Genomic DNA, 19,801 nt, shown 5'->3' with positions numbered 1-19,801 from the left:
GTGCCCTCCATGCCTGTGCCCTGAGGTCCACATCCCTGGCCGCCTGTCTGTATCTTCCAGCACCTGGGCACCCCAGGGGTCGTTGGGTCTGGGGGTTGATGTGGCAAGTGCAGGAGTCCTGGCCTGGACACAGTCTGAGGCCCTGGGGTACAGCTGTAAGCCATGTGGGGGCCCACCCGGGGTCGGGGGAAGGAAGGGAGCACTTGGCCTCTGCCCTCCTGGGTCACGGAGGTCAAGGCCAGCCCCATCCTTTGTTCCTGCCATGCTGTGTGGGAGAGGGACCCTGGTTGCTGAAGACCCTGTGGAAGCCACTGGGACATCTGGTTGTGACAGCAGACATGGCATGTGCTGCTGGTGAAAGTTCACATGCAGGCGGCTGCTGCCCCTCCGGGCTGTCCCTGGGCCCAGGACAAGGGTCCCGAGCTCTATAGTTTGTACATGCTAGAGTGAGGCCTGGCTACCCCGGCACTTCCTGGACAGAGCAGCTCTGGAAAGCATCCACCATCCATGTCTTGTCCCCGGGCAGGTGTCGATGGAGCCAGTGGGGGTGGGTGACACCAGGGCAGTGACCACAAAAGTCCACCTGTGGGACGACACTGCCCTGCTCTCCAGATGGGCGAGCCGAGGCCCAGGAAGTTCTGCAGTCGGCTGCGGAAGCTGGAGGCGGTTGGGTCTGAGCTCTCCAATGAGTTGGGTGGGGAGGGCCAGAGGGGAGCCGGTGGGTGAGAGAGCCTGTTGGATGCCCTGGGGAGAGACCCGAGGGACTGTCCCGGAGGTGGGGGCTTGGTGTGTTCCAGGGGCACAGGCTACACGAGGGCCGGTCTGGGGTTTGGGCCAGGTTGGGTAGACACTGTAGCCACTCCAAGAGAGCAGGGGTCCCCGGTCTCTCCTGGGGCCTCAGTCTCCCCGGGAATGGGAGTCCATGAGCCACACCCACCGGGGTCATGCCTGGACTCTCCTGGGAACAAGAGAAGGCTGGTTCTGCTTCCTTCCTTTGAGGCTGGGACCTCCACATTCTAGAGGGTGCCTCCACCAAGGAGGGTGCAGGCCAGGGTTCTGCTGGATGGGAAAAATTCCAGAGTGGAGCCCGCCCTGTAGCCGCCTAGGACAGGCATGGGAAGAGCCCTGGTACTCGGTGGAGGCTTGGATGAGCCCGGGTCAGTGTGGTTCCACTTGGGTCTGCACCTGGTCCGGGAGGGAGGGAGACCCGGGGTGAGGTAGCCCGCGTGCACCAGAACAGGCGAAAGGCATCTACTCTCTGTCACACGGGACTGCACTACAAGCCAGAGATCCCCAGGAAGGACACTAGGACGACCGTGGCAACAGTGAGGAAGATGCCTTGGCCAGGTGCTGGGCCCACAGCCCACCCTCATGCCCTGGCAACTGCCTCCGTTCCATCCATGCTTCCACCACTCTCCACTTCCCGTGACCCCCTCTGGCCCCAGGTGCTCTGAGCGTCCACACTGGTCCTGGGGTTGGGGCGCAGTGGACATGGTGGAGGGAGGCTTGGGGAGGAGGCCCGGGCAGAGAAAAGTCCACATCAGGAAGACAGAGGTGGAACCAGAAGACTGGGTGGGGGACACCCTGATACTCCCATGGCGAGCAGCTTCTCTGAGTCCTGCATGGACCTGAATCCCCTCCCAGCAGCGTTGTGACCTTTAGCAAATCACCATCCTCTCTGGGCCTCATGTTTCAAATGCAAGTCACCATCTCTAGAGCACCTGCCTCTGTAAGGAAGGGTGAAAAGGTGTGTGTCTGGGGCAGGAGGACATTTAGATCATCGGTGCTGTCACATCTCCGTTGCTGTCCTGGGCTCCGTGGTGGTGCCCTGAGTCAGAAGCTCACTCTTCAAAACGGGGGGAGGAATGCAAGGGATGCAGCCCAGACCCTTCCTGCTCTGTACCCCCTGCCCCACACAGGGATGGTCAGCAAGCTCAGGACCAAGCTCTGAGGCTTTGTGTGCACCATGCCACCTGAGGGCCCATTTTCTGGAGGATATTGAGACTAGTACTGGTTGCACCCCCAGCTACTCTGGGTCAGAGGCAGAGTTTGCACCAGTGGCCTGAGGTCTATCCGTGTTTTGGGGTCTCTGCCACAACCAGGTCCCCCTGTGTGTAGGCTACCTTCTGCCTGGGGGTTCCAGGCAACCTCTCCCCTCGGCTGTCCCCACCCCAGCACTGCACGGCCCCATCCAGCTTTGCCTGGACTTGGGCACAGGGACCCAGAGCCCCGCCGGCCCTCTCTGCACAGAGTCAGGACCCAGGCCCACACTGGGGGCAGTTCTCCATCTCTGGACTGTAGCTCCCTGAGGGGTAGCTCCAGGGTCCACACGTGACCTGAGCAGCTTGAAGATGGCACTTGCTCACGTCCCCCGTGCCGCCTCCCCGACACGCCATCACGTGCCCTGTGGGCTGAGTTTGCCGGGGCCGGTGTGCGAGGAAGCTGCTGGGCAGGGGCAAGGGCACACGTGGCATTTCAGGATGTTCGTGGGCCACGTGGGAGAACCGGAAGAGGCTGGCAGGATCTGTTTTGTAAGTTTATCTAACCTTGTGTATCAAAATGACCATTTCAACATGCAACTGACTGTCAGTGACCAGGACGCTTTATTCTTCAGTCTCCCAGGAGTGGCGAGTGCTGCGCTCATGGCCTGACAGGCCCATCATGGCCTGGGGGTGCTGGCATGTGACCGTGCCTGTGGGGCTGTGGCACTGTGCCTTGTGTGACCCGGAACCCCACAGGGAGAGTGCGAGGCAGACAACCCTCAGGCAGAGGGAGGCAGCCTGGCAGGATCAGCAGAGGTCCTAGGCGAAGCAGATCTGGCAAGGAGGTAGCAGCGGTTTACACACCTGAGGGTCTGGCGGGTCTGTGGGCATCCAGCAGAAGGGTGGCTTCTGGCCCTGGCTCCGGCCACAACCCCTGGGCTCCCAGGACCCAGCAAGAGCATTTCCCAGGGTTAATCAGCACGTTGTACAAGCCAGAGCCCAGCGGCCTCCTCCTGCCAAGGTGCGTCCCCAGCAGGCATGTACCTGCTTGCCTGGACAGGAAAGGATAAATGGCATGCGGAGGAATCACCGGGGGCTCTCCATGGACACTGCTGAGCTGTGTTGGCTGCCTCGGGTGCCTCTGTGGGGGGCACGTACAGGTGTGTGTGTGTGTGTGTGTACATGCGCGTGTGCCCATGTGGGGCATACCTGTGGCATGGCATAGTGTGAGAACCAGGCCAGGAGGAGCATGCCTCCTACCTGACTTTCTGGAGGAGAACTGTCCTGGGGAGACCCATGGGGAGCCCCATGTCGGCCTCAGAGAGTGTTCTAGAGTCCATGACAGCCTCGGTAGTGACTGTGACATGCTCACCCTCCCCCACCACCTGGACTGCGACCCCATGAGCGAATTTTATAAAGTGTGACCATGACACCCACATCCAACCCACCCAGACCCAGGGACCATGTTGTGCCAGGGACAGAGGGGACCTGAAGGGGACAGCAGGGGCCTTGAGAAGGACCTTGTCCCAGGACATCTCTCCCATACACCCAGCAACTGTCCCTGGGCACCTCCAAGGGGGTACTCGTGTCAGGAGGCAGCAAGAAGGTAGCTTCCCCCCAGACACCAGCCTTCTGGGCCCTGGCTTCTGCCCTCCTGACTAGTATGGCCAGGCCCACGAGAGTCAGGGTCAGGGTCACAGAGATGCCACCCCTTCTAGGCTGCAGCCTCAGGCAGACAGGAGCCAGGAACCAGGGAGGGGGGCTGGGCCTTTCCCATTAGAAGTGCCTGACGTTGGTGGAGGGAGCCAGCCAGGCAGCCTGGGAGAGGGGCTTGGCCCCTTAGCAACTCAGCTGGGCCCCTGGGGGTGGTGACGAGGTTGTGGGTTGCCTGCCTCAGTCTCCCACTGGGTTTATTTTACTTGTGGGAAAACATACATGACCCAAGATGTGCCGTCGTCAGTGTATTGGGGTGTGAGCCCGGTGGTATTTGGCATATCCACAGGTGTACACCCCAGCCAGCTCCCTGGCACTCTCAACACCATAGAAGGAAGCCCACCCACCAACCACCTCCCAGTTCCGGCCACCCCCAGCTTCTTGCCTCCACGGACCTGCCAGTTAGGATGTCCCTGGTGGTTGTGTCTGGCTTCTCCAACAGAGCATGGCGCCCACGGCCCCCACACCATGGCCCGTGTTGGAGCTGAGCATTGTTCCACAGTGCGGACGGCCATGTCTGTGTGTCCTTTGCCTGTTGATGGACACTGGTTGTTCCACCCTTGTGGTTACTGAGAACCATCCACCCTGGATGCTCCTGTCCATTGCATGGAAGTGGCCGGCTCCCAGAGTCCTGGGTCACACGGTGACACAGGGTCAGCTCATCTACTGGATCTCGAGGGCCAGACTGACAAGGCGCCAGCCCCTAGGCCGGGCTCAGTGGCTCAGCCTGTAATCCCAGTACTTTGGGAGACTGAGGCGAGTGGATTGCCTGAGCCCATGGGTTTGAGACCAGCCCTGGCAACTTGGTGAGACCTTGTCTCTACAAAAAAACAAAACAAAGTGCTGGCCCCAGTGTCCGGGGCTTTGCGTGGTGACCTGGTTCTCCCGCAGGCCTGGGCGGCCCCGCCTCTCTTGCCACCTTCCCGCGGGACGTGGCGAGTGTTGTTTGCACAACGCGGCTCATCTGCCTGCAAGCTGTTGTGTTTGGTTCCACAAACAATCACAGGATCTCCCAGCACCTGTTCCTCTCCCTGGTGGCTGATCCCACACCCGACCTCCGCTCCCACCCCTGCCCCCACTTCCATGCCCGGCCTCCTGCTCCCACCCCTGCCCCTATCCTGCACCTGCCTCCTGCTCCCAACCCACATCCTGTCTTTCGCTCCCACCCTTGCCCCGGATCCCACACCCGGTCTCCCACTCCTACCCCTGTCCCAGGCTGTTCTGTACCCACAGCCAGAGGAGTTCCCTCAAGGCCAATTGGACATGGCCCCTAGTATGGGGACACCGACACCCCATCCTTCCCGCCATCCATGCTTCCTCCTTTCACACTGCTGCCCAGAAGCGCTGGGCACGCTGCCCCTCTGGCCTGGGCACCACTGGCCCCACTGCCTGGAATGCGCTACTCTGATGCCCATGTGGCTCCCACCTCCCCTCCTTTGTCCTGCCCATGGCCCCCCCAGATGAGTCCCCTCCCTGCTCCTCAGAATGTGCCTTTGTGTGTTGCCCTGGGTCCCTTCTTGAAGTCAGCTGTGGGGGACACCGGTGTCTTTGCTCCCTGTACCTGACACACCAGAGGCATTCAGTAGATAGGTAGCATTTCTTGCTGGGTGGCCCTGTCACCCCATCTCCAGGGAGAGACCGGAGTCATAGCTGGGCAGGGACGCCCTTCAGGGTGGCCCTATCATCCTGACTCCTAGAGCTAGGCTGGGGTCACAGCTGGGGAGGGACACCCTTTGAGGTGGCCCCACCACCTCATTTCCGGGGGCAAGCCAGGGCCATGGTTCGGGGGCTGGGTGCTGGAGAGCATTGTTTGCACAGTTCGCTGGTCTGCCCACAAGCTGTCGTCATGTTTGAGTCCAACAGTCATTTCACCTCGTGTCCTCCTTCTAGCCCCAAACATGACAATGAGTTCTGCCCACCTGGGGAAAGAGGATGCTTTGCCGCAGAGGCGGTTGGGGTCAACCAGAGCTGTCTCCACACCTGCAGCCATTACTCCCTAAACAGACATTCAGAGGGCTCATAGGCCGGCTGTCGGTGACAGCCGCAGAGCCCAGGCAGATGAGGGTGCGACTCTCAGTCAGCACCCCCAGGAGTGACTGTGGGGACAGAGTGCTCGGCTGGTTAAGGCAGTCAGGCCCAACCACTGCAGAACCAACCACAGAGCTCCGTGTCACGGGATGGCCATGGTGCTGTGCTCACAGCCCCTTGGGTCAGGAGGTAGGATGGGTCCTGATGGGACAGCACGTCTCTGTTGTGTTGTCCAGGACCTCAGCGAGTGATGGTGGGGGCTGGGGACTGGGGTGCCCACTGCCCACCCTTGACAGAAGCCTCCATGCTGCCCTGCCTGCAGCCCAGAACAGAGGACACCCGGCCTTTCCTGGGCTGACCCTGGTGTCACGTGATACTGGCTGGCGGGTGGGGACTGGCCTCCTGCAGGGAGGAGGTGGGAAGCAAGGCTGACCTGTCTGGGTTCCTGGGGCCTCAGATGGGTGGCCCAGTGGGGGTTGGCCCATGAGATTTGACCTGGGTGGAGGCAGCAGGCACCCCCAGCACGTGCCCCCTGGTGCTCGCTGAGGCCATCTCCCCTCATGGCGGCACCCGGCCCACTCCCTGGGAGCTGCTGGAGATGAGGCTTTCACACAAGGCAGGGAGGTGGGTCGGGAGGGCCCCAAGAAGAATAAATGGCCCCTGCCCCGCCCTGCATGGGCACCACCCCCGCCCTGCAGGAAACAGGCAGGATCCATATACCCAGGTTCAGGGAGGACAGCTCAGGTGCTCCCTCCCTGTCCATGTCTGAAATGAGGCAGCTCCTCGCGTCACTGCTTGTGTGAGGTCAACCCCTTCCCGACCCCAAGCTTGGAGCCCCATGGCGGCTGCTGGGGGCGGGGGGATATGGGCTTGGATCAGGTTCCAGGAGTCCATGCTGCTCCAGGGTCCCCCTGGCTTCCTCTCCTGGACGAGACTGATGGGGGGCAGTCCATGCCTTGAGCCTGAGATGCCGGGTGGGTTTGCCTGAGGGCGGCTCATGGGACACCTTGTTGCAGACACCTTGAGGCAGGTTGTTGTGGGGTGTAGCACATTAGGCGGTGCTGATCTGTTTCCTCCGTGGACAGCGATTGGCGCCTGCTGTATGCCGGCCCTGTCCCGGAACCCAGCAGACCAACCACTCCTTCGGGGCTGCTCTTCCTGGGGATGGCCGGGAATGAGGGGATGGTAATAGCGCCCACCAGGACTGCAGGGGTCATGTCTACCTCAGGGAAGGGAGGCAGCAAGGGTCCCAATGGGCTGTGCTGAGGCCCTCAGCTGGCCCTCGCCCGTGGTGGTGGCATCAGTAAGAGGCATGGAAAGCAGCGCGTGTCCAAGGGAGCCTGACCCAGCCCAGCAGAGTGCCTGTCACCCATCTCACAGGTGGAGAAACCGAGGTTCGGGGTCCACCCTTGCAAACCCCAGGCTGTGCCAGCTCATCCCTGAGGGTATCCCACCCCAGGTCCAGGCAGGGCTGGCACTCTCCTGTTCTCCAGATAAAGCTCCACTGCCCCCCATCAGTCTTGCCCAGGAGCTCTTGGGCCGACCCCAGGCTCTTTGGGTGACACTGTCGTCTCCAAACCCACCGGGAGCAGGGCCCGCAGGGCACCTGGGACGAGCAGAGGCTTGGCACCTGGACGCTGGGCAAAGCCCTTGTCACATCTTTCAAGGGTTGGGACTTCCCTGACCCCAGCACCGGGCGCTCTCGCCTCTTGGAGGGAAGCCAAGGTTTTGGCTGCAGTGACCTGTCATTCCCCTGACCAGACCCGCCCAGCCGGTCCGTACGCTCCTGCCTTGGTGTATGCCCTACAGGGTTTGTAGACCCAGAAGACTCCCCGGTGGCTCTGGCCTGGCCTGCGGGGCCCTGGAGTGGCTCCTGGAGGGAGGACCCTTGCTCAGGGCCCGTGTGCAGCCTCAGCAGCCTCAGCAGGGCCTTAACCACTCTGGGCCTCAGTTTCCCCCACTGTGAGTGAGCTGCCGAGATAAGGGCCTCTGCCTGTGAGCAGGGTGCCCGCAGGGAGGGACTTCTTCCTAGGATGTCCCTGGGCTGTTGGACTCAGCAGGCCCTACCGCCAGCTCCTCGAGCCTCCAGGAGGCCGCTTGGTGGAATGAGTCAAAACACCCAGAAGGTTCCGCTCGGGAGGGAGGCAGCACGCCCGGCTCCTCGCGAGTCTCCCCCAGAGCAGCTGCCACCCCAGCTGCAGCTGCACCAGCGTCCGTGCCCAGCCCATCTGCCTGCCTGGCACCAAGCCAAGGCCAGGCGGGAGCAGGCCAGCAAGGCAGGACTGGATCGGGCCCTCTGCCTTCCTTAGACACGGGCGTCACCCGGGGCTGGGGAGAGCGGGTCAAAGCCGATGCTTTGTGACTCTGGGCAGGCTTCTGCCCTCTCTGTGTTCTTTCTCCAGGCTGATGCAGAGCTGAGACTGTGTGCAGCCTCTGTGAGCCCTGGGCTTGCTCTGTGACCGGTGGCTTCCGATTTCTTCCCGGGTTGGCTGTCTGCCCTGCCTGCCACCCAAGTGTGGGTGGGGTGGCTCTGTGGGCTTGGAGAGGCTGTGGCCAGTGAGAGTGATGGGGTGGCAGTTGCATCCATCGGGCAAATGTGCTGCAGGGTTGGGCGACGTGGCCTACGTTGACCTTCCAAGCCCCAGCGGGCACTGGGCAGCCCTGTCCTGCCAGTGTCTGATTTGTCCTCCCAGGCCCATATGGTCTCCCTCACTTCCCTCGCCTCTCGGGACGGGCTTCCCTGGCTTGGCAGGTGCTGACTGGGTGGGAACCCAGGACAGCAGCCAAAGCAGGACCCCCCTGGCAGGGCCCTGCCCACCCCGCACGGTGTTGTCCCAACACCAGAAGCAATTGAGGCCCAAGCTGTGTCTGGAGGACATGAGGCTGGGCCTCTTCTTCCCCGAGAGGTGGTGTCATGAGCTGGCAGCAGGCTGGGGGCTTCCCCAAGAGCAGCCTAGTGACTGTTCCAGCTCCAGTGGCAGGAGTTTCGTTTATTGCCCAAGTTGACTGAAAGACCACAAAGAAACAGGCTGGACCCCTCTGCCAGTGTGGACATTGACAGGAAGTGTGGGCTGCGGAAGGGCTGAGAGGCCCCCCTCGGGTCGAGGTCTGCGTGTGAGTACCCCCAACTGCAAGGCTGCCTGGCCCCTGGTGGCTCCGGAAACTGCCCGGCAACACATAGGAGCTCAGACTGGCAGCCTGCCGCGTGGGGGAGGCAAGGGGAGCAGTGGGCGGAAGGACCTGCAGGCTGGAACAGGGGCAAGCACCCCCATCCCGTCTCGGGGAGGATGCTGAGGCCAAGCAGGGAGGGGGCTGGCCCACACCCGCAAACGCCCCACCTCAGGTCCGAGTTTGCCCTTCCCATTTGGCCTGCCGTGTGGTCCCAGATGTCACAAAGCTCCTGGGTCAAACTGGGGAGCCTCGTGGGTGGTGGAGGGACCGAGGTGGAGCCTGACTGCTCTGTAGACAAAGGCCAGGCCATACACAGCTGGACTTTTGGGATCAGAATCCCAGCTCTATCCCTCCTGGCTGCCCCCTGTCCTCCCCAGGCCTCAGCTGTCTCCTTGATAAAATGGTAATGGTCAAACGTTGTATGTTTTTGTCATTAGCCTATAACAAAACAGCCCGTAGGGTGAGCCATAGTAAGTGAGTTGGTACTCTAGGCTTCGTGCAACCACACCTGTGCTGTGGGACCATGGCGTGGCCTCTGCCAGGTGGGGGCCGGATGCCAGGCTCTCAGCCACTGTCTGAGGGCTGGGAACTGGGCCCAGCCTGTAGGAGGGATTTGCCCTGGGACAGGTGGAAGGGGGACCCGGGATGGTCCTCTGTGCCTTCTTGTGCCATCCTAGGGGGGGATGTCAGGTGCCGGCGGCCCCAGCACAGCTCCTGCAGGTGGTAGGGGGTGTGGGGAGATCAGGAGACAGTGCGGCCCGGACTCTGGGACTCAGTGTCTCACCTGTGAAGTGAGCGGTGACCCTATCCTAGAACACTACGGGATGAGACGCCCTCCTGAGCCTGCCCTGATGCCCAAGGCAGGCATTGCTAATCCACACCGCACTGCCCTGCTCTGCTCTGAACCTGCTTCCCATGTCAGTGTCCTTCTTCCGAGGGCCCTGGGCTCTGAGGCTTGATGGGACCTGGTGTGCTGGGGGAGGTTTGCTTATCCTCTGGCTGGATGTGCTCTGAGGCCATCGGCCCTGACCATCTTGGCATTCACATGCTGCAGAGACTAGGGATGGGGAGGGAGCTGGGCCAGGCATGAGTCCGCAGAGGCAACTCTCTGGGGAGGCGTGAGGAACCCTCCCGGGTGGAGAAGACCCACCAAACACCCCTGGAAGGAGGTACCTGGGGATGGGGCCCTCCACCAGCTACAGCATGGCCCAGCCGGGGTTTCTACCACCAGAGCTGGCCCCGACACGGCCCCACTATGATGCGGCCCTGTGGCATCCACACCAGCCCTGGAGTCCTAGAGTCCTGGCTTGGCTGGTAGCTTGACCTCGGACCGGCCATCGCCCTTGTGAGCCTCAGCTTGGACACCTGTAACACGGGAGTGAGAATGTCTCCCTGGGAGGGGGCAAGGCACCCCTGCTTCCCTGGTGACATCCACCAAAACAAGCAAACTCAGAGCCATGGAGACCTTGGAGAAAGAGGAGCCAGGAAGTAGGTGTCCTGGGTGTCACAGGCACTCCTGGGGGGGAAGTCGCCCTCACAGGTGGGCCGGGCTGGAGGGAGACCACCCAGCCGGGGCCGGCATGCCAGGCAGGGCCAGGAGGCGCCAGGACCAGGTGTCCTCCTGGCAGGACGTGGGGCTAGGCGGGTATGGCTGCCCAGTTCTGCCTGCGTTGCTGACCACGATGCGTGGTGGGGCTGTGACTGCCCCGCAGTCAGATGGGAGACACTCAGTGCCTCGCTCCTGGGCTCCATGCACTGCAGCTGGTGCTATTACAGTCTCGTGGGTCCTATCACTGGTGAATCTGACCCCACGGCTTCCCAAAATGGAGACCTCAGGCTGGGCTTCCTGGATGAATCCAGGACAAATTCGGGCCTCCCCACTCTGGTCTCTGCCTCCCCCGGCAAAATATAGGTCCAGATGTGAACGGGGCATTCTGAGGTTCCCCTTCCTGCCACTCCGGGGCAGCAGGACCTGAGGTGGGGTCCTGAGGCTGGAGGAAGCGGAGGGGTGGGGGGCTCGAGGCTGGACCCACCCGGCACCCGGCTCAGGAGGTCCTTGGTGGGTGTGCCCACCCCTGCCACCTCCTCCATGGGGGCCAGGCACTTGGCAGATCCTCGGAGGGGCAGGGAGGGACCCAGGGCTTCCCCACCCACCGCCACCCCTTCTGCTGCCTGCGTGTAATTAACAGAGTAATTAAAAACAGGATGAGTTAATTGGTATTCATTTATGTGGCAGATGTTTTTAATTGAGGCAGGAAACAATTTACCTGTTTACATAAACAATGGCAAAGGCAGGCTTGTAAAACACACTTTTTTATAGTTTCCCTCCCCCTACCCCAAAAGAAGCCTCAGCAAGGCCTGTCCTCCCTGCTCCCGGGCCTCCACCTCAGAGAGGGAAGGAGGGACAGGAGGCCCTGCCTGGAAGGCCCTGTGGGGGAGGAGCAGTCGTCTGCACCCAGAGGAAGCATCTGTTTAAGAAGTTTGCTTCCAGGGAAGCTTGTTTTCCTTATGCCACAGAAAGGATGTGTGGTTCCCAGGCCCTGAGGATACTGGTCGGCCCTGGTGGCCCTCACAGGGACCGCTTCCTGGTCACCCATTCAGGACCTCCCTGGGCAAGGGAAGCGGCCCCTCTCAGGTGGGAGACCCCCCCCATCCTGGATGGGGGAGCCAGGCAGGGCCGGAGAGGCAGGGCAGGTGTGGCCGCCCATGAACACGTGGAGGCTGAGGTTACCCTGTTCCGCCCACGTTTCTGGTGACTCCACATTACATGGTATGGCCGTGCCCCGTGTGGCTGTTGACCAAGTAGCCCCTAGCCCCTGGGACAGATAGGCCTGGAACGTTCCATACTTGCAGGGGCTCCCTAAGCAGGAGCATCTCAGTCACAGAGGGCAGCTTGACTATATCTGGTGCCCATGCCTCCTGACCCACTTGCTGCTCAGGAACAGGGAGGCTAGACACCTCCCTGGCGAGGCATGGAATCTCACATGCACGGAGAGCCTGAGAGAGCCTGGGGGGAAACAATTACTCGAATTGCCGTTGATGGGTTGACACTGAGTACCTGCTGTATGCCTGGCTGGCCGGCCGCTCCATTGTCACGCCAGAGGGAGACCACCCAGCCAGGGTGGATGAGCTGAGCTTGTCCTGACCTCTACAGCCCTGTTGCAGCGGTTGGGGCTGGCAAATTTGTACAGTGCTGCCACCTGGGTCCCTCCACGCCTGCATCCCGCATCCCCATCTCCTCAGAGGAGGGCGTGAGTCTCAGTGATGCTACTCAGAGCCAAATCCAGACCCATGTCCTGGGCAGTGTGCCACTCTTGTCCACATGCGTATGTCATACATGTGCGTGTCACGTGTCCTACGTGAGATGCTGCTGGAGTTGGTGGGAAAACCTTTTGGCCTTTCAGGGAAACATCTGAGGTGATGCTCACCCACACGTAAGCTGCCCACAGTCCCTAATCATTACTTAGTTCCTGTGTTAAGTATTGGCAGCAGTCTCCAGGAGAGCTGAGGGGACAAGCAGCCGATTTGCATGTTTCCAAACAATGGAAGCACTTTGCAGTCAGTGGCGCCTGGTTGGCGCCTTGGTGCCGACAGAGGAAGGTCCTCACTGTGCGGCGGCGTCACCTGCCAGCCCCCTCCCACCTCTGCCCATGCTGGAGGGCCTGTGGTAGGCCGTGGGATGTGTTTGGTCCCCTGGTTCCTACCGCGGGCTGTGGCCAGGCCCTGCTTGCCCTGGACATGCTGCCCCACCAGCCTTAGCTGTGCAAATCCAGCCTCCGAGCCCAGGGTGGCCTGGTTTCCTAGAAGGGTCTCCAGCTCCTAGAGGGGGCTGCTGAGCATCTGTAGGATGGTCTGTCGTGTCCAGTTGTAGGGCACGGCCATTCCTGGCAGTGTCACCCAGGCCCAGCAGCGCCCAGGGATCTCACAACACACGCCTGGGTGCTCTGTTGTCCATCTGTCTTCTCTGTTTCCATCTCACCCATCACCACCAGTCCTGCAGGTCAGGTGTCCGTCGTCCCTGGGGCTCAGGGTGGGGGGGTGGCAGGCGTTGTTAAAATAGATGAAGACGTGAGTCAGGATGAAGGGAGGGAGGCCAGAGGACAAGGTCACCAGGGTCCTCCCAGGGCTTCTCATGTCAGTGCCATCTGCACCTCAAGTGGTTGTCCTCATGGTCTGGGAGCTCTGCAGAACTTCCAAGGTCATGCACCCCTCCCTGGAGAAATGCATGTGTAGACACCTGCCCACACAGATATACACAGGGATGTACATGTGTACACATACACCCACAAACATACGCATGCACACATATCTCCACAAACATAACATACGTGCATGTATACCCAGATGTAACTCACTTGCATACAGGTGTGAACTCACGTGTGCACACACACAGGTGTGAACTCACACATGCATGTACACTCGCATGTACACATACATGGGTGTAACACACATGCATGTGCCCACACACATGCTCATCTTCCCACTGGCTCTACATGTGCCACCATGCCAGCAACCTGTTCCTACCCCCCAGGGTGGTGTGAGCTCACCCTTGAGCTCTTTGTTCACAGCTGTCTCAGACACCTACATCCTGGAGGCCTTGAAACCGCCCACAGCCCCACACCAAGCCCCACAGTGCATCCATGCACGTGCTGTGATTGTGGGGTGCTCACTAAACAGCCCTTGCTCTGTCCTCACACCAGGCAGGCCAGGTGTCATCACCCACATGCAGACAGGGAAACTGAGGCTCCAGGAAGTGCGAGGCTTTCCCAAATCCCCCAGGTTTGAGCTCCAGCTGCCCGCCCCAACACTCTACCCTTCTGGCTACCACACTCCCTGGGCCTGTGTCTCTTGGTCTACCTGGAGAGCACGGGGAGGGAGATGGCCCCTCACACTGGATCCAGTGTCCAGCTCAGGGCCAGCCAGGATTCAGAACACAACGTCCCCAACTGAATGCAGGGAAGGCAGCGTGTCATGATGCTCTGTTGTGACACCCCCAAGATAGAAAAGGTTGGTGTGGGGGTAGCCGGGGGGGTCTCATGGTGACTGGCCACGTGGCCCACCAGGACTTGCTTGCCGTGACCAGCCCAGCCCATCCCTCTACTTACCCCATTCATCCAATACTCCTATGCACCAAGCTCTGCAAACCCTCAGCTCCCAGAGGGGCGGGATCCTCTGCTCCTCACTGAGGTTAGGCTGTGGCCCCACTCAGACACACAGGACTGGGAGCAGGAGCCACTGTCCACTTGTGGGCTCCCCTGCCTGCCACACCTTGTCCTATCGCCCACCAGCTGCCATGCCACCCCACCCCATCGTCACAGCATTCACACTCCCAGCTGTGCCTGTCTGCAGATGGGCAGCTCACCTTGGTGGCACGTGGGGAGAAGGGGGACACCAGCTGTGCCCATGGCTCCCAGGGTGCCAGGACCGTCCCTCTGCCCTCCCCCTGGGCAGTGGCCCAGATGGCGGCCGCCTCCCCCATGCCCTCGGGGAGCAGTTATTGTGGTGCGGCCTGGCAGCTGGACGCGGAATGTGCTTCCTCTGAGCACCAGCTGCAGGCAGGCCGCACATCTGGATCCCATTAGCGGCCCCTGGAGCCCAGAGGATTGTGACTCCACCTACTAGAGCTCCGCCCCCCCCCCACATGTGCTGTGCCAACTAGGGGCCATGGGAGACCCTGGCAGGGCACAGGTGAAAGGTCAGGTCTCTGCCCGTGATTGGGGCTCCAGGTTCCGTGGCCGAGCTCCAGCCAAGGCCCAGCCTCGCCCAGCCCTTAGAGTATGTGGTGCAGACGCCAGGTCACGGATGGTCATTTTCCTGTGGGTACGTTGACTTCCAAGGAGTGGCACCTGCCACCTTGTCTGATTTTCACTCATGAGTCACCCCTCTGTATCCGTAGAGCATGTCCCATGATGTCCTAAACGTGTCCTTGCAGCACAACTCAGACGCGTGCCACCTGGTCCCTTTGACATGTGTCACACACATGTGACCAGAGACCAGATAATGGCCATGACCTGGCCACCCTCGGGCTCCTCTGGCCACTCCCCTGGCTGGGGAAGCCTCCCTCCTAACCACCGACACCCCAGGGCAGCAGTTCTGGCTTGGGCTGCTCATAAATGGGTCTCAGAGCGAGCCCCTGGGGTATGGTGTCACCCAGCGTGTGGTGAGGACTGACAGACTGCATCTGGGGGCGACTCCTTGTCCCTCCTTGTGGATGGGCTCAGCTCAGTCTCCCTTTGGCGTTTGGTGGTGGTTGGAGAGTCCCACTAGGTCCTGGGGACTGGTGTCCCGTGGAGGCACCCATTCCTGGCTCATAGGCACCAGTGCTTGGCCCTTCTGAGGGTTTCTTTTCCAGGAGGGCACTGGCCACGTGGACAAGATGGGCAGACCAGCAGGTGGGGACTCGGCCTTTCCAAGGTGATGTGCCTGCCGTCTGATTTGTTTCTATTCACCTTTTAGAGACATAGAAGGTCTCGCTCTGATGTCCAGGCTGGAGTGCAGTGGCACGATCATAGTTCTCTGTAGCCTCAGACTCTAGGGCTCAGGTGATCCTCCCTCCTCAGCCTCCCGAACAGCTGAGACTACAGGCACATGCCACCACACCTGGCTAATTTTTAAATTTTTTTGTAGAGACAGGGTCTCGCTATGTGACACAGGCTGGTCTCGAACTCCCAGCCTCAAGTGATCCTTCCCCCTTGGCCTCCCAGAGTGCTGGGATGACAGGCGTGAGCCACTGCACCTAGCCTGCGTTGTGGTATTTATGGTTCTCACGTGTTACATCCACTGGATGATTCCACTCTCAGGCCTCCCTCAGGACCCACTGGCTGCTCTCACCAGCTGTGATGATACTGGGGTGATGCCCTCATCACTGCATCCTGACCCCCGGTCGTTTCCTTGGGCGCTTTCCTGACAGGGGGTCTCTCTGTCTCAACAAGACCCAGAGGGAGGGGAGCAGGGTGGGCACAGCCAGTGACTCAGGCCTGGTTCAGTGGGAGGCAAGACGGTCCCTCCTCCCTCCTGTCCAGCCTGTCACCACCATGAGATGGCCCTGGCCTCCAGGTCCCTCCAGCTCAGACATATTGAGGCTCCCAACACCCAAGTGCGACAGTCGGTGACTGCTGCGTGACAAGCCAGCCCCAGTGTCCCTGGGCTGCTCTCAGGCAGGCCCTACTGGGCCGTCCTGCCAGTTCAGGGTCAGCAGGGGGCAGACCCAAAGCTCCGCCGAGTGCCTGGGCCAGCTTCACCCCCATGTGAATCATCGTCCTGCGGGTGGCCTGGGTGTGTTCTCAGGGGAAGGGCAACCAACCGGCCGCTGCACCAGGCTCCAGTGGTGACGTCCTTCCTGCCGCAGCCAGCCCAGGTGGGTAGGCCAGAGAGATGGCTGGTCTCCCTGGCCGAGCTGTGGGGCGGGGGTTAGGTGAGGAATAGTTGAGGCTGCATGCCTGGAGGGAGCCTTCATTGACCATGGCAACCTTCCAGAGCCCTCGCCGCAGGCTGGACTCCAGCGGTGCCTCAGTCCTTGTACGCACCCAGGAGGTACTCTTCCCCACCTTAAAGAGGAGGGGACTGCCCGCCATGTACCTTTCTAGCCTAGGCTCTGTCTTGCCATGGGGGCCACACTCTTGCACCGGGACAGGATGGGGCACCAGGTAGCCAGGGGACACTTGGAGCCTTTTCCTTTCTTTTTTATTTTTAATTTTTTTGAGTTGGAGTCTCACTCTGTCACCCAGGCTGGAGTGCAGTGGCACGCTCCTGGCCACTGCAGCCTCGACTTGCTGGGCTCAGGCTATCCTTTCACCTCAGCCTTCCAAGTAGTCGGAACTATAGGCGTGCGCTACCACGCCCGGCTAATTTTTGATTTATTGTAGAGACAAGGTCTCGCCAAGTTGCCTGGGTGGGTCTCGAACCCGCAGGCTCAGGCAGTCTACTCACCTTGGCCTCCCAAAGTGCTGAGATTACTAGCTGAGCCACCAAGCCTGGCCAGAGGCTTTTCCTTTCTAAGGGCCAGTCCAAACCACCCTGATAGCTGCTAAGTGTCAGGTGCTGCTCTGGGCTCTGTCCTGGGTGAGACAGGCAGGACCAGCGTGGACAGTGACATCAGGTACCCACAAGTGTCTGGGAGGAGCTGGAACAGGGTGATGTGGCAGAAGGCATTGGGTGGGGACGTGTTGAGTCGGTGACTGGGCAGGATCATCTGAGGAGAGCTGTGGGAGCAGGGCACCCTTGGAGGTAGGACAGAGGGGCAGGTGCTGTGACCGACTGGGACGGGAAAGGCCCTTGGCCTGTCTGTCCCGTTGGGCCCTGGTTCAATTTGTGGACAGTTCTGTCCTTTTGCCAGCTGCTTTGGTGAACCCTGGTGCATTTTTAGGGTGTGGCCGCCCCAAGGTGCCCCTCGGTCCTCAAACACACCCATAGGGGGTGTTCTTCCTCATAGAGGGCAGGAGGCAAGGGCAGGAAGCAAGGCCAGGTCAGCCTGGGCTCCCGTGCAGCCAGTTCGGATGGCTCGGGCAGGCGGGCGGATCTGGCCTGCAGATGGACACTGCTCTGTGTGCCCCCTCTCAGCGGGGACCCCTGGGCCAGCCCAAGGGGGTCTTGATGGAAGCATTCCCTGATCCGGTTCTGTGGTCTGTCTGAGAGGGAAAGGAGCTTGGCACCAGGCCAGCTGGCCTCCGTCACAGAAGGGATGTCCTGAGCCCCTGCTGATAGCTGTGGTGGGCTGCCAGGGTCCTGCCAGGCAGCTCTGGGCATCCCCTCCATGGCTGTGAGGGGTCTTCATGTGCCCCGATGTCCTCTGGTTGGTTCTCAGCCCTCTGGCCAGCAGTAAGCACATGCCCTGCCTATGACCAGCACTTGGACAGGCAGGATACATGAGCTGAGGCGTGACAGCTGGGTGGCCAGGGCGAACGACATCATAGCCCTTGTAGCACCTCATAGTCTCATCAGGGGCGTGAGTGGGAGGGGGTTTCCGCATGTAAGCGCTGGGTGAGAACAGCTCTCTGTAAAGGGGGCCACTGAGCTGGCCCAGAGATCCCAGCAGTGCACAGGAGCTGAGGACAGAGCCTCCTCCCAGGGTGCCTCCCGGCACAGCCTCCTCCCCGCCCCTCTGCCCCTCTTCTCAGATGTGCTGCATCCTGGAGGTCAGCGCCTGGCCTTTTCCTCAGTTTACCTCCACATACCTGTAGACCCAGGAAGGTGGACAACACACATGATGGCCCCAGTGTCCTCAGTTGAAGTCTCCAGGGCATGTCCTGCCCATCCTGTGTGCTTATCCCCAGCCTACAGATGTGGAAACTGAGGCAGCCCACTCAGGATGCTGTGTCGAGAGCCAGAGTCCTTCCCACCACTTTGCCCTTGTTAGAACTATCACTTCATTGTTTTCAGAGATGTGGGTGACACCTGGTGGCCGGCAGGAGGAGGCGTGGCGGACGGGGGAGCCCACGAGTAGACAGCAGAGTGGGGCCACAGCCTGACCTCAGCGAGAAACAGAGTCCCCACTCTGGGTTCTGGGAGCCGAGGGTTGGATGGATGGGGTGAGCAGAGGGACGGGCTGGTCACAACGGGTGGGACCTGGAGGGTCATGTGGCTGGTCACTGTGAGATCCACCCCTCTTGTGGACCCAGGCTCTTCCCGCCCTCCCACTGCCCACGGGTCACCCCAGCAGCCAAGGCTCCCAGCAGCGCCCCCACCAGTTTCCATACAGGAGTGTGTCCCAAGACCTACAGTGGACTCAAGCCGGGCTCCCCTGACTCAGTTTCCCCGTGTGCCAGACTCATAGACCTGTGTCACTTTTAGACAAAATGCAATGACAGCAAAGTGCTTAGGTCAGGGCCTGGCCCACAGTACGACTTCATGGACGTAGCTAGTGTCTGTGCAAGGGCCCTGAGGCAGGAGCAGCCAAGGCAGATCACCTGTCACCTGCCTGTCTTCCTGTGTCCCAGGGCTTTCGTGAGGGTCAGAGGAGGTTACAGCAGAAACCAGACTGTCTAGGCGCGAAGCCAGAACTTGTCATTCCAGGGACGACAAGGATTTGCAGGGGCAGAGCCAGGAGGCGAGCTGTGTGCACTTGCTCACGGGTCTTCCTCCGTGGAGGGTCCAGGGCCTCAGGCTGGGAGTACTGGACTGTGGCCAGTTCCCAGCTGGGCAGGGCGGGCTGGGAACCGCAAGCGGACAGGGACAGTGATGGATGGAGCGACCCGTTCCGGCACATTCCATGTCCTTTCCCACCACCCCGCCCGGCCCTGCAAGCAGTTCTCGCCAGCAGATTAGTGACATTTTGCTGGGAACAGGATCAGCTGCCTGGGAAAATCACGGGGTCTCCACGGGCCTTGGGGAAAGGCTGCCAGGTCTGGGAACTTTCTAAAGGGGTGAGAGCTCAGAGACAGATGAGGCTGCGGGGCTGGGGAGGAGTTGGCGCCTCCCACCCTCCCCTCTTCCTGAGACCCCAGGCTGTGACCTCCTTGGGCATGCTCAGAGCCTTGGGGGCAGCGTAGCCCACCCATATCTGGTGCCCACTGGGAGGCGTCACACCTGAGCCCCTGCCAGGTCCTGCGCCAAGCTCCTGAGATGGAGGGTAGGAAGGGCGAATGCTGGCCCTGTCCTGGGGGTGGAGGGACACATGAAAAGACAGCACTGCCTGTAATGGACAGGAGGGGAGGGGAAGCTGACAGATGCCGGCACTCCGCTCCCATTGCGGGGCTCACAGCTGCCCAGACCCACGCATGCCTCTCCCTGCCACGGCCTCTCTGCCTCAGTTTCTCCACTTGTAAGATGGAGAAAAACAGTCCTTCAGGCTACAGAAGGTTCCAGAAGGCCAGACTCTGCCCTTTGTTAAGCTGTGTTCTCTTCCACAACATTGGTGCATTTTGCCGGCTTCCCGGACACCCCACGAGCCCCTCACCTCCCATCCACCT

Source organism: Carlito syrichta, unplaced genomic scaffold, assembly GCF_000164805.1.
Source record: "Carlito syrichta isolate Samal-C Ts95f unplaced genomic scaffold, Tarsius_syrichta-2.0.1 Scaffold317439, whole genome shotgun sequence".
In the NCBI taxonomy this organism is placed as follows: domain Eukaryota; kingdom Metazoa; phylum Chordata; class Mammalia; order Primates; family Tarsiidae; genus Carlito; species Carlito syrichta.
This window is presented reverse-complemented; position numbering follows the sequence as displayed.